This window comes from Sciurus vulgaris (genome assembly GCF_902686455.1).
Source record: "Sciurus vulgaris genome assembly, chromosome: 3".
Classification (NCBI taxonomy): Eukaryota; Metazoa; Chordata; class Mammalia; order Rodentia; family Sciuridae; genus Sciurus; species Sciurus vulgaris.
In genome coordinates this window covers 128466277-128481430 of record NC_136463.1, presented here as the reverse complement: position 1 = coordinate 128481430, position 15154 = coordinate 128466277, and the positions used below count along the sequence as shown (strand labels likewise).

The following is a 15154-nucleotide window of genomic DNA, read 5'->3' as shown; positions in this document are numbered from 1 at the left end:
CTTACCACAACCACTAACATTCCTGGCTTAGTTTCATTTTCAAGTAGTATTGATGAAGCCATTTTTTTTTATTAACTCATTCCTATCTAAATGTACATAACTGCAGAGTTTATGTAATACCTTGGCCTGCTACTAACTTCAGTATCTTTAAGTTTATGATTTGGTATCATACAAAGGAACAAGGTATCTGTTGTAGAATTGTAGGCTCTGATAATTTTCATCTTTAATTTTTTAAATTTATCTGTTTAAAATAATTTTAAACTTATAATTAAGCTGAAAAAACAGTAAAAATGTTTCCATATGCACTTCACCCAACTTCCCCAAGTGTTAACCTCCACACAACTGTCAGCCACTTATTGAAACCAGAAAATTACCAATGATAAGGTACTACTCAGGTTTCAATCTTATTGATAGGAATGTTGGGATTTGAGAAAAGAGAGCCCAGGAATTTTAGGCAAGTGATCACTGGCCTAATAAGTGATTTAAAATAGCGGATAATTCAGAACACCATTTTTTTAAAAATCCCAATGATGAAATAAAGAGACTCATGTATTTTACCTTCTATTAGTCTATTTTCTGCTACTATAACTAAATATCACAGTCTGGGAAATTAAAGTAAAAAGTTTTATTAAGCTCATGGTTCTTGAGGCTGAGAGGTCCAAGGTCAAGGTTCAGTGAGGGTCTTCCAGATGGGTCAGGGCATTATGGAGAATATCCATGGCAATACAGCGCACAAACAAGACAGCCAAACTGGTTTTTATAACAAATCCTCTCTTGAGATAACCCATTATTAGCACATTCATCCACAAATGAACCAATCCATTCATGAGGGCAGAGCCCTCTTGATCTAGTCACTTCTTAAATGTCCCACCTGTTCCCACCTATTAAAGTCTCACACAGGGACTAAATTTCAACATAAGTTTTGGTGGGGACATTCAACTCAGCACCTTTCTAATATTCATTTGTAGAAATTAATGATAAAATTACCTGAGATTCTTGAAACATAAACTCCAGAGAGTTCTTATCCCAACAATTATTTAAGAGATTCCTCCTTATAAGGTGCTAGTTCTTCTGGACATTGGGGAATCACAGATAGGAATTCCTACTCCTGTGTCACTAGTCATCTCATCTTTAGTGAAATTATCCCACGTAATCAACAATCCTAAGAGGTATGAACTATCTCCCTGATTTAACTGAAACAAGAAATTGAGATTTAGAGAGCTAGTAAGGAAACCAGGCTGCTCTTGGATTTAACCTCTGTGCTACACTGTGATAAGGACTATAGAAATGTTCTCAAGTTTAGAGTAATATATTTACATATGAAGTCACTTGTCTTCGTTTTATATACAACAGAACATGTGCATATTTCCACAGGAATGATCTAAAAAGAAAAGCAAATATATAACAGAAAGGTAAATACATAATGAACCTTTTAAAAATGAGTACATTTAGGGACAAAAAGTTGTCAATAGGGCGAATTGACCGGAGTTACTGAATGTCTTTCCCAGAAGGGTTATCTTATTTGTTAAAAGCATATCAAAATGCAAGTGTGCACACGGGAATGGTGCAGGAGTACAGAAAGTCTCAAGGGCTCCTCAGCCTAGAACACCAAATTCTGAAGTGCATCCGTGTCCACCTTCTCAGCTTTTATTAAAAGGGATACACAGCCTTGGTGTATGATTCAGAAGTTATTATACTGACCATAACTTGATGTCTTTTCAAATGTATACATTCTAGTATCTATGCAGTCTCACTGTGTGTTAACTTTTGAGGCCTGGAGTTGGCGAGAGTCTGTCTCCTAATGTAATAAGAGTCCGCTCTGGCAATGGAGCAGAGCCTCAGTTTTCTCCAGATGTTTGTCACAGTTCCTATTGCATTTGAGGATGTGGGTGGCTGATGATAAATCCATCCCCACTAGCAGCAAAACTACTCCCAGAATCCCAAACGATTGGTGGGAGAACTGGCATCTTTCCATAGGAAGAGCAGAGCGTTATCCCCAACAGTGGGGCGGGGAGGGAGATGCGTGCGGACCTTGGGCCTCCGTGGGTTCTACTCCATTTTCAAATCACTTTTAAAAATTCATTTGACTTTAAAGTGTGTCGAAGCGGGACCCCCTTTTTTGAGAGCGGAAGGGAGGGCGATGGGAAACGGCTTTTTCCTCCGGATGGAAGAGGGAGGGCTCCCAGCAGACTCGGGAAGTCTTTGGGGGAAAGGGCCCTTGGTTTGATACCCGCTCCAGGTCCCGCGCCTCTGCAAACGCCTGTCCTGGACCCCACCGCCTCATCCCCCTCTGCGAGTGTGACGAGAGGAAAACACGAATCCTAGCTTCCTACCACCCCATTCCCGCCACACTCCTGCAGGGCGCGGAGCACAGACCAGGCGGGGAGGGCGCGGCTCACCGAGGGAAGGGCGCAGGGCCGGCGGCGGCCTCGCGGCGCGTCCACATGTGGCGGGGCCGGGGCGGGGGGGCGCGGAGCCGAGGGGGAGGGTTTACATCTCGGCGAAGTTCCCGGATGGTCGCAGCCTCCCGGCGCTGAGCGCTTTTCCTGCCCGCTCGGCTCAGCCCTTCGGACCCTGGGAGAAGTTTTCCCCAAAAAATGCCCGGCGCGCCGCGGGGCCGTGGAGCCGCCCGGAGCTGCTGCGTGGTAAGGGACGCCTCACTGCCACCGCCCTGGGCGCGACCCGGGGTCCGGGGCGTGCGGGTACGCCGCGAGGGTCTAGGCTCGACGGCGGGGTTAGGACGCGGGGCTCTGCACCGGTGACGCGGGCGGGGCAGTCGGGGATGCAGAGGCCGCGTCCCCTGCAGGCGGTGGGCGCGGGCGGGGCCTCGGGAGGGGCGCGATCCCAGGCTCCGCGGCCCGCGCGTCCTGCCCAGCGGGTTGATGGCCCGGGAGGAAGGGGCCGCGGACGGCCGGGACTCCGGACGCAGGCGCTGCCGGGCTGGGCGCGCTGCCGGGCTCCGCGGACTCAGGGCCGCCGGGAGAGGCTCGGAACCTGCTCCCGCGGAAGCCTCCTGAGCAGGGTCTTTGCCTGGGGACTCATCTACATCCCCAGCTCCGCGGACGGGGACTTCAGGCATACCCCGCGCCACATCATGCTCTGGCAACTACTGTCCTTCCTCGTTGAAGGAAGCGTGCCCCTCCCGCAAAAGGAGCTTCCCCCCGGATGCTCCAGACAGCCGATCGATGATCGGCACACAGTCGCGCGCGACAGTGGGCTGTGTTGCCCCTAGAGGCACGGCCAGTCCAGGGCAGCGCTTTTCGCCTGGGGCCTCTCCCTCACTCTCCGGACAGCTTCACTTCAGTCTCGCTCCCCCTACCTTTTTCTAATAACATAACTTTTCTTGTTAAAAAAAGAATTGTTAAAAGTTGCAAGTGTAAGGAAAACCAGAGGATTTAGGGGTGACCCAGATCCTCAACTGGAGGCTAGACCTTGAACTCAGAGATTAATAAAGGGTGTGTCTGTATAAGGTACGCCTGGTTAGGTCTTCTGATCCTGCTTAATTCCCGGTGGACTGTTACCCTGTAGGTCATGGGCTACAGGCTTTATTTGAGTTTTCTGGAAGTCTTTCAGGTTGTCAGCAGTGAGTGAGTGGATTTAGTACCTTTTTCTGAAAATTGCTAGTCAGTTCTGTCCCCTGGGTCTTCGCTGGACACCACCCTGCTCTCTATTCCTCCTACCTGGCATATATAGCCTTAGATCCCAGGAGGTGAGGTGCAGCTTTAGGGCCAGTTACTGATGGGGCTCTTAATGCCACTTTCCTGAAGCCATTTCAAAACAATACTGCAACTTCATTTTGGCTCATTGGTAGGTTTTGGCTCCACAAAAATGCCTGTTTCTATAAGGGATAAAATAAATCAAAGAAAATTTCTATTTCAGTTTGTAAATCACCTTTTGACTTTGTAAAGTGAGAAAACTCTGCATAGGCAATCAGCACTGTGCATCTTAATCCCTCTTACAATGCTAACAACACTGCACTTGCGTATCCTTGCTCTGGGTATTTCCCTGCCTGTCATCTCCACAAAGTTGAATTTCTCAGGAACTTGAAGGTATTGCAGTCTACAAATCCCCAAGTACCATTGAGAGCCTATTACCTGTTGAATAGAAGCATACCGACTAGGCTTTACAGGTGTTCTGAAACAGCTGGGTAACATCATCTTCCTCCTTGGGGCCTCCCCAATCCCCACCACAACTTTTCTCCCTGAAAAGCACATAACAGTCTTGGGTTGTGTGATGTAGAGCAAAGAAATTGGGAAGCAAGGTAAGATCAAATTTGGAACATTTAGAGAGGATGAACTTATCCAGTTGGAGGGATTCATGCTTTCATTTGTTTGTTCAGTTCACAAATTGTTTAGCCACCTTTTGGTCCCCTTAGGCATATCATGCAACTTGAACCTCACTTATCTCATACAAAAATGGGGCTGATAACCTTTGTTTCCTCTTGTTCCAGGGCATAAGGATCAAGTGGGACAGTGGGGTGTGAAATAGCAAAAAGTAGCTTGACACAAAGGGCCACCCAGGCACTATCAGTAGGCAGCACCAAGACACAGTAACAATAATGAGCTGAAAGGGGATTGGTGGTGAAGTAGTGTTGGTAGTGTTCCAGCACCCTTTAAATTTACTGTCTCAGGTGTTCAGGCCAGCCCTGAGCCTTCTTTTGTGGTTGGTATTTGGTACTAGAGTCTGCATCACTGTCTTTGGTATTTCAAGGTGTTCTAACTATGGTTGTAATTTTTGCAAAACGTGGTTTCCACAACAGAACAGGGAAAATAAAACTAAACAAATGCATTTTTTATTTGTTGCTATAACCCCTTCATTTCTAAGCATCTGGGATTCTACCTCCCAGAGCTGTGGTCTTCCTGAGGCCTGTCCTCCAATGTGGCCTACCAAATTCCTAATGATTTCCACACAGAGATCTCTATCCTGCTGTTTCCCAGCAAACCACAATTATGCCGTGATTCTTGAAGCTTTGGTACGCACATTTATGCCTTGTGACTTGCTGGGACCCACAGATGTGAATGTGAATCAAGAAATAGTTGGGATCGAACCAGGTATTCGCTGAGCAGTGAGAGCCCCTGCTAGAGATCACAGCTATAGGGAAACTTAGCTCAGAAAAAGAGGAAGTTTGCCCCGCAATGCTTACCTACTAATACAGATAAGACTGGTTTCAAACAGCAGGAACGCAAAGCAGAGTGTGGCACATAAGGTGAAAAAAGATGCAGACCAAATTCGGGAAGTTTTAGGGAGAGCAAAATTCCTTCCAGCTGGAGGGTGTTAGTCTGTCATTAGTTTGTTCATTGAGCAAATATTTATTGTTTGCTATGTGTCAGCCACAGGAAGATTAATAGGCACATTTACATTGTGTCCCACTGGTTCTGCTCCAAATGAGGGACACTGCAGGTTTCCCTTCCCTGTGGCAGGGGAAGACTTCCTCACTCAGCCTCATCATATAGGCCAGCCTTAACATTTGTAGTTGTTCCTCACCCTGCAGGTATATGGTCTGCTTGGAATAATTAACTCTGTCTCTTCTATACTTTTGAATAATAAAAACTCTAGACTCAGCAAAGTCCCCCAGAATACCTGCAGTTAGTTAAGTACGGCTCTCTGCTTAACACATGTAAACCAGCATTGAAGTACGCTGGCCTTCAGCCATGAATATTCTGTAAGTGTAGGATGAGGCCCAGGAATCTATTTTCAGAGCCCCTGGATGATGCTGAGGTGCTGCTGAGGGCAGAGTTTCCTAATGGTTATAGCATGGGCTATGAAGTCAGACTTCTCTTTTTTCTCCAGTCCCACTATTCTCTCTCACAAGGTCTTTGTTTCTTTACCATTAACATGAGAATAATAACCTCTACCTCAAAGAATCATTATGAGGGTCAGATGTAGTTTGTATGTGGGTCACTTAGCAGATCATTTGCGATAGTGCTGCTTCTGGGTATTTGTGGGCTATTATTATTAGCACTAGTATTATCAGTGTCAATATGTAGAAGACATTGTTGGCAAAAAGAGCCTAACCCTAGGAACTGCTTTTTTAAATGAATTAATATGTAATAATAATAACAATAATCCTTTAGCTAGCTGTCTGTAGTTTACAGAATGGTTCACGTCAGTCATTTTATGTGCAGCATTCTCTTAACCCTGAGAAGGAGAGATCTCACCAAGTATGGTATTATTGGGGACCACCAGCAGGATCTGCCTACCCAGTAGAACCTACTCTGCTGAGGCTGGCAGGACAGATTAAGGACGGGAAAACAAAGACAATCTGTATTGATTTCCTGACCCTTTGGCACCAGGAAATAGAAGGTTAACATGTTGTGGCAGTCACGTAGTGGCTGTCATCCATGGGGGATGACCAGGGGTTAGAATCACTGCCCCAGGCCAGGCTGCATTGGTCATAGGTACAGTACCCAAGTCCATCAGGTGGGGATCCACTGCTCCTTCTTGTGGCCAGGGGTCAGGGAACTTTGAGTGCTGTGAAGCATGCTCAGCATTACAGTCTGCTGAGTGGTCACAAAGATTTGTTCAAAGTCAAAAATAATAGACTTTGCTAACATTCACTGAAAGAAGAATGCAGCTGAAATAAATAGAAGATACACTTAAAATTTTTGTTTAGTAGCTTTGATAACATGGAAGCATTGTAAGAACATGTCACTATATAACATTTTGTATTGCTTACTCTGAATACATTTTTCTCTTCTAATAAGTCATATTTTCAGTATACTCAATTTCTTTTTACTTCTTTTAGTCTCTCAATTTTATATAAGTGAATGAAATGTTTTAAAGCTTTCTATGATCTGGTCTAAGCTTTAAAAATTTTTCTCCATCCCTTCCTTCCTTTCCCCCCCCCTTTCTTCCTGTCTCCCTATTACTCTTCTTTTCTTCCTTTAAGGTTACCACTTACTATGTCATGTAATTGAATCTCTTAATAATCATGCAACGCTGTGAGATTTCTGTTTGTACATGTGGAAGTTGAGGCTGGGAGAAGGTAGGTACCTTGCCCAAGGTTTCATGGCTAGTGAAAGAGTCGTCAAACCCGGGGCATCTGAGTCCCCACACTGCCCCTTCATCCCTTCGTTCATCACGAGCTTCTCACAGTCATGGGCTCCAGCTCAGCGGAGCTTTCGCATTCCCATCTGCATGCCTTTGCCTTATAGTTTCTTCCTGCCACACAGCCACTTCTCTGCATCCGTTGTTGAATCCTGTAGAATCTTCAGATTGGTCAGTTACTTGTTGAGAAGCGAAAAACAGTAGACTTTGCTAATACTCAGTGAAAGAAGAACATAGCTAAAATAAAGGAGAGACACGATCACCTAAGATCTCATTAGGTTAGTGACTTCGGTGAACATGATTCACATTGTTAAGAACATGCTGCTTAAGTGGAATCAGACTCCGTTCACTGCTTCCTCCAACTCAGTCCATTTCTTTGCTGTTGGTGTGGGCTTACCTGTTATTTGAAATTCACTCCATCTTTCGTAGCACTTTTTTAAAAAATTCATTTTTATATTACCTTGAAATAGGTTTTCAATGAATAAGTGTTCAGTGGTGATTTATTTCTGTTACTCTGGAATAGTTGAGGTGAGTGAATTTTTCCTGAAGGCAAAGTATATCATTGTTTTGCAGAAGAGCATTTGGTTTCTGAAGATGCGAGGATTCCAAATTCATCCTAAGAGTGGTCCTTCACCATCATTGATATGTATAATGTGATATTTTTATACATATGCATAATTAACCTTAAATGCTCTCTATAGCTTCCAAGTTGAAAAAAAAAAAAAAGATTCTACAAATAAAGGAATAAGATCTTGTGTTTTTGTAAGGAAGGGCAAAAATCATTACTGTAGAACCTAAGAAGTGGTGCTTCCTGTTCTGCTACCCTTGTCTCTTTAACTTTCACATGAATGAGGATTGACTCTCCTATCCATGGATTTTGCACCCTTCGCTTTGGATGAGAAGAGGTGTACAATGAAGGAAGAAGGTTGAGCAAGATTGAACCACACCAGCCTCCCCTACTGCCATAGGCTCCTTTCTCTTTGGGGGATAGCAGTTCTTCTTAGGGAAGGGGTGTCTGTAGCAGGAAAGAAATGGTGAATAAAATGGAAAATTCAGAGCCAAATAGTTTTTTCGGGCCAGTGGAGTCAATTGTTACTTAAAAGTTTATTTTTATGTATTTTATTTTCTTTTATAGACAATACATGCTCTTTTGCAATATACATTTGCATGTGTTTACATATTTTTACTATATATATGTGTATATATGAGCATTACATATATATATACACATATATATTTTATATATATATATTTTTTTTTTCCATACTGGGAATTGAACCCAGGGGTGCTTAATCCCTGAGCCACATCCCCAGCCCTTTTAATTTGTTTTTTCCTAAGATAGGGTCTCATTAAGTTGCTTAGGGCCTCACTAAGTTGCTGAGGCTATCCTTGAATTGTGATCCTCCAGTCTCAGCCTCCCAAGTTGCTGGAATTACAGGTATGTGCCACCACTCCTGACTATTATATATGTTCTTTCATAAGCAAAATTTGATCACTTTATGATTGTTTTTATTTTTATTTTTTTTAGTTGTAGACAGACACAATAGCTTTATTTTATTTTATTTTATTTTTGTGGTGCCGAGGATCGAACCCAGTGTTTCACACATACTAGGCAAGTGCTCTACCACTGAGCCACAACCCCAGCCCCAAAACTTGATCATTTTAAATATGTGTACTGTATATACCTTATTTCATTTATAATAGCTTACCCAAGTTTGGTTACATCTTTCCTATTCTCAATCCTCTGTTCTACCCCATTCTCACATATTTGAGATTGTGTTATATAAATGCTGTTTTCATTTTGCTTTCTGTACTTTTTAGTATTTCTTGAACATAGTACATCATCATCATATTATTATTATGGTGCTGGGAATTAAACTTTAGGCCTCCTGCATGCTAAACATACTCTACCACTGAGCTATACCCTCATCAAAAAGAGAAGGTTAATGGAAGGGGGATTATGATAATCTAAATAGTGAAGTTCTGGCCCTGAAATTTTGTGAAATATTACTCAGGATAATATTTGAGTAAGCCCCTACTGCATTGTTTTTGAGAGCCACACAGCATTCTGCTGTAGGGGTGTATTTAACTGGCCCACTGTGGTTGTCCAGAGCCACTCATGAGACCGTACACTGATCGTTCAGTTACCATCAGCTCACCCATTAGCTCTTACTAATGATGCCCAGACAACCAGCCACTTACTAGTGGCAGAATAAATATCATCATTTATTAATTGGCACTATTACATAGAGCACATGGGCAGTTGGTTCGATTTCTTGCTTTTCAACTGCTTGTGTGTCTGGTCCCCTCAATCCATTTCTGAAACCTCCCAGATATTTTTCTGTTGACATATGCAAGAGATCGAGTGTATTGACTGGAGCAGTTAGGCCTGGGAGGGACCAAGAGAGAAATATGACCCTCTCTTGGAGTGATGCAATGGTAAGCTGTTGAATATGTTATTAAATAATGTTCAGGGAACCCTGAGACTCCTTGTCCCCAGCAGGATAGATTTCAAAAGCAGTGAACCTTCAGACTTTGAAGATCTTGAGAAAACTTGTACCCTAGCTATTTACTTTGTGAGAATGTAAACAGTGAGATCAGTGTCTTGACCACAATAGTCTTGTGTTATGGGGATGGATAGTTAAATAATAGAGACAGTCAGATCGGCCTCTAGATATGAGAGAATGAAAATGCCGGACTCTTAAACAGCCCGCATACTGTGAGCAGCTTGCACATGTGTGCAGCATTATGCATGCTGGGATGGGACTTCCAGGAAGGACCACGGAGATGGGTTGAGAAAGAAGTGGGTAGACGGCGACAGAGCCCGGTTTCAGAAGACAGGCTGCCATCACTAGGGCAAGTGTTCAGATGGTTCTAAAATTCCTAATGAGATTTTTGAGGGCCTAGAAAAAGCCAAAGCAGTTGAACACTTTAACTTTCTGAAAAGCTTTTTAAAAAGCATTAAAGCAGTTTACTTTAATAAGGGCCTGTGAATATTACAGCAAGTGTCCAATTGCCATGCATGTTTAAGAAAGAACCAAGAATGTCAGTTTAAATAATCTTGGATTTTGTGAGTAAAACTTCACACTATTTTTTCCCTCTAGTTTTACCCCCCCCCCTTTTCTTAAACCTTACATTTTGAGGCAAATACAAAAATTATATTATTAAATTTGGAGCTTTTGAGTAGTATTTTATAAGCTGTCAGGGATAGAACTTCACTTAGACATCATAATCCCTCTTCCTTTAATCTTGTCTTTTTGATGAGGAACTAAAAGAAGGAGATAAACATTTCTCCTGGTTAAAGAACTGTGAGGATAGTATTATGGTATTATTTTAACCATAAAATTCTCTTACACATCATTTCTACTTTGCCATGATAAAACATGTTGTGTCTTAGAGCTTGGAAGAAGTTGTTGTTAACCTTTGGGCCAGGTGCTCAATATTTTTAGTTTATAGTCTGTTTGCTCCTTTTTGCTGAAAATGTGACTATATCACTTTACAAAATATATATTGTAGTTTTTAATTTGTTCATATTACAAAAGTATTGTGTGTCCTGAAAATAAGACAATAATGATAGAATTTATAGTATATTTTTTAAATGGATAATTTTTCTATCTCCCTCAAATTCCTGTAGGGTAGTCAATATGATCAGTTCTACAACTTCCTCTTTGCTTACGTAACTACAAATACACACACACACACACACACACACACACACACAGAGCGTCTAGGGTTAAAAATGTAATTATACACATGGGGCTAGATTTTTTTTGGTTTTTGCTTTTCTGAGAACTGAACCCAGCTCCTGGCACTTGCTACTGAAGCACTGTACCACTGAGCCACAACCCAGCATCAGGCTACATTTTTTTTAAAAACATAGTAAAGCATCATAGACATTTTCTCCAGATGTAAAAACTCATTTATGTCATGGTTGTTTTAATATTCCATAATTTATTTGAAATTCATATTATTTCAAGTTTTCTTCAACTACAGTAGTTCTCAGAACATACTTGTATGTGTGTGTGTGTGTGTGTGTGTGAATATGTTAACATACAGAAGCTTTTATTTCTGTCAGGGTCCCTAAAGTGCTATTACTTCCCAAAATTGTAGTAATTTGAGTCTCACTAACAGTATTTGAAACTGTCTGTTTCCCCACATCCCTGCCAGCATACTTCATTTTAGAAGTATAAACTTTCTAATCTCTTTTTCCTGTTTTGTTTCAAATGATTTCTTTAGGGAGCACTTGTCACTATCTCTACCTATGTTTTTAAAAATTCACTCATTTGAATTATTCATGTGCTGTCTTTTGCTTAATTTTGCTAATGTGCATATGATTTGTTTTCTAGAACTAGAACAGAAAAACTTGTGCCTAAGCTCACAGAGCTTAATTGTTCTGCATTGAAATGAAACAAAACCCTTGATTTCTATTTATAATAAAGTAAATATAGACCTTTCAGTCCCAATTTTCCCTTTCTAAAAGGACATTATTTAAGATGTTTCTTAGGAAATATAAATGTTTTAATGGGAAGAGCAGAAACTTACAAAATACAAAAATGAGAAATTTTAAAGGAGTTCTAAGCCTGCAGAGCTAATTGACTTTCCCTCTTGAATCCAAAAGTCTGAAAGACAAAGGTTCTTTGAGAGCATTAGTTTAAGTTCTGCCGAATTACATAAAGAGGAAAAAGTGAATCACAGCAGATAGGAATTTAAACCTGGACTGCTGTCGACAGCCCCTGCCCTTGTCGCTCCTGCTTATTTTTCTGGGAGGTGACATTAGATTCCACTTCTGTCGTTGTAGTTGCTGAGTTCATTATAAAATTATTTGTACATAACTTCAGCAGTACGTTGGCTAATCAGAAACAGCTGTACAACTGGAGTCATTTATAGGAACAGAATAACTAAATCAATCAGCAAAATTTCTTGTGTTCGAGTAGATCAGGCCAACATTGTGTAGCCCAGAATAATAACAGTGCTTTGTAACTAACCTGACACAGATGGCAAAAAGATTCTGTTTGGGCAGCAGAAATTGAAACTGAGAATTAAGAACCCCTGTGAGTCCTTGATAGCTGCCACAATAGTGTTACTTTATTTTTAATGGTAGTGTTTAAGAGGCTAGGAAGATTCATAAAGGGACATCCTGCTTGAAAAAGGAACATATTCCCTAAGGGCCATGTTCCCTGAATGAGGCTGAATTGTCCAGCAGTGTCCCCTGAAAGAGAAGTCTGTACATTCTGCCAAGCTGCCAGGACTGAAGTGAACCAAGGGCAGCGCACTGGGAAGCGCCAGGAGGAGGCGGGCAGTGATGCGCCTGGTTAGCGGGAGCTGTGCCAAACCTGGGAGGGAGAAGACACTGGATCCCAAGTGGGACCAAGGCTGAGGGCCTGAAATGGTGCAGTTGAAGGAATTCCTCAGATGAGATGTCCTTGCACAGAGCACCAAAGGCCCACAGAAGCCAAGCAAGTTCTCAGAATGTGGCCCTGTTCATATGGTGTCAAGCAGCCATAGTTAATGGAGACTCTGGTACTGTAGGACAGGAGGTCTAATGAAACAGCAAAATCTCCAGCCCCCGAGATGCACATGTGACCTGGTCCCAAGGGACCCTGAACTCTCCACGACATAAAACCACAGGCCACTCTCAAGACCAGAAATGCCCCTACCTCCCGTAGCCAGAGTCCTAAGCCTGGACTGCTCCTGATGTGGCACTAACCTTAGGAGATAGCTACATCGTCTTTAGCCAGTGAGTGGCACATTGAAGGAAGACGTTGCCTGGAGGAGACTAGGCACCATTTCTCTTGCTGCAAAGCATTGGCACTAGGATTTGCAAAAACTTGCATCTTCTTGGGGCTCCAGGTGCTGATATCTGAAGGCAGATGTCCCCTCTGCTTACCCTCACTCTGCCCTGGTTCTGGATGCCCGCCAATCCTAATCCTCAGAGATAGTGTACCCTTGAGACGTAAGTCATTTTTAAATTAAGACATGATCATCAACTGACTCGTTTGTTTAATTCCTTTCACATGGCATCCTCTGCTGAAGGCAGAGTGGTGAAGTGAGAAGAGCCAAAGGGACTCTGCACTTGTCTTCCAGTCGCAGCTTTGTTGCCTAGGAGCCAGATGATCTTGACAGTGGTACCACACTCTGAAGAAGTGGAGGAGAGAAATCTGCAGAGATGGGGAGAAGATAGAGGCTCAGGTGTCTGTGGTGCCAGAGATGGGACAGACCACTAACACTTCGGAACAAGGACTGTCTAAACAACCTAGCAGTTAATGTTGTCACTTATCAGTCAGAGATCTGATGAGCCTGAAGTTTTACTTTGCCTGTGTTTAAGTTTTTAATAAATAATGGAGACAAGTTTATGTCCATCACATTTCTCATTTTTCTGTAATAGTGTATGCATAATGCATAAAGATCAAATTATATTTTAGCAAACATAACAGAATCCTTCATTTATACTTGAACTTTATTGTATACTTGCTGAAGAAATCCCTGAACTCTTTCTGTTACATTGAGGGCTTTTAATAATATTATTTGTGGGGATGAGTTTTGAGCCAGATGCTGCCAGGGTTAAGCCTGGAAGATTTTGTTTTACTTAAGTGTAATAAAAATACTACCTCACTGTATGCCTACACACATCCTTTATATTTACCATTATTCTGTATTAGTGCACAGCACACAAATGCACAACCCTGCAACCATCTGTTTTCACCAAGTACCACAGGTACACACACACACACACACACACACCGCCCACTGGCTTACACCTTTTAAGGAGCATTTCAGATCTCACCAGGGAGCATCAGTTCCAGACTTCCTTGGAAGAGGCTGTGGATTGCTGTAGTTCTTTGTGCCTCAGCCTTTGCAGCTGCTTAGAAGGCAGAAGTCATTGCTCACTGATGAGCACTTTGTACAGTCCTAAACAAAGCACCACCTGCAGGTGACTGTTAAGCATGTACTTTGGAAGATGTTCACTGATGATGATGGTGCTGATTCCTGGGAGTGGACAAAAACACCCATGTGATGCAGAGCCATTGAGAGTGCTTACCAACTGTTGGTTGGTCACTACTGGTTGAATCTCTTGCTTATAATTCTTACTTCTGATCTGAAGAACAACACGTTGCTGTTTTGGCTCAACTCAGACCATCTTGGATGGTAGCCAACCAGAAGGAACTGTGCACTGCTTTTGCATTTCTAGATTGGTGCTAACATGACAGGGCCTGCAGCTATGCACAGAAAGATCCTGAACCAACACACTGGTACACGGTGCCCCTGTGGACTTCTGTCTTAAAGGAAGACCAGACAAACTTGTCTACCTTGGGACTGGTGCCCTACAGAGCTCAGTCACCATTCATAGATAGTGACAAAGAGAAAATGCTTTTCAATTTCCAGCTCAAGACAGCAGAGTAGAATCCTAGAAGCCTTCCTTATGCTCCTCCTTATTTGGGGCCCGTTAACACAGAATGGCAGGACAAGGAAGGTTTGTGGTGATGGGGAGGGTTCAGAGGCTAGCAGTGAAATTTGGAAAATCCAGTGCTTCTGAGCTGTAGGGAGAGACCCAGCAGTGGGACAAGGAGTGAAGAGACAGGATAATGATCTTCTTCCGCAGGGGTAGAAAGGCCCAGGATAAAGAGGTTGCTGGGTGGGGCCCAGGAAGTGCCAGGAACTGGTGAGCTAGACTAAGCTGTGGCCTGCCTTTAGAAACAGCTCGCTAGGAGACACAGAGAAGAGGGTGCCCATCTCATGCTTACTCTTGTCTTTTGTTCAGGATGCTCCCTGGGAAGGCCTTCCCCCCCTCTTTTGGAAAACACCCAACCATTCTAACATCTTAGTTCATGTGTTATCTCCTTTGAAACCTCCGCTATCCCTTTCCAGCATACTAACTTCTTTAATGGTGTGTTGAGTATCTGTCTCCCTTTCAGATTGTGGTCTGCTTGGTAGCACAGAATTGCAACTTTTCACCCCTTTTCTCTGCAGTGCCAAGCACAATGCTGGGCATAGAAAAGGTGCCTAGTAGATACGAGCTGAATGTGTTCTTCTGGAGCAGTCATCTAGGTTTGGTTTGGTTTTAGTGGTTTATTAGCTACTACAAGAACTCTGGGTTACTGAAATGTTA

At 42.8% G+C, this 15154-nt stretch overlaps 1 protein-coding gene across 3 annotated transcripts in view; it reads left to right on the top strand.

Moving 5' to 3' along the window:
- Positions 1 to 2223: 2223 nt before the first annotated feature.
- WIPF1 (WAS/WASL interacting protein family member 1) overlaps positions 2224 to 15154 on the top strand; it is a 120073-nt gene continuing 107142 nt past the window's right edge. For all 3 annotated transcript variants that reach the window (XM_079135032.1, XM_079135037.1, XM_079135033.1), the window contains exon 1: positions 2224 to 2645. The gene's annotated coding sequence lies outside the window, so the exon portion shown is untranslated. The remainder of the gene's footprint in view (positions 2646 to 15154) is intronic.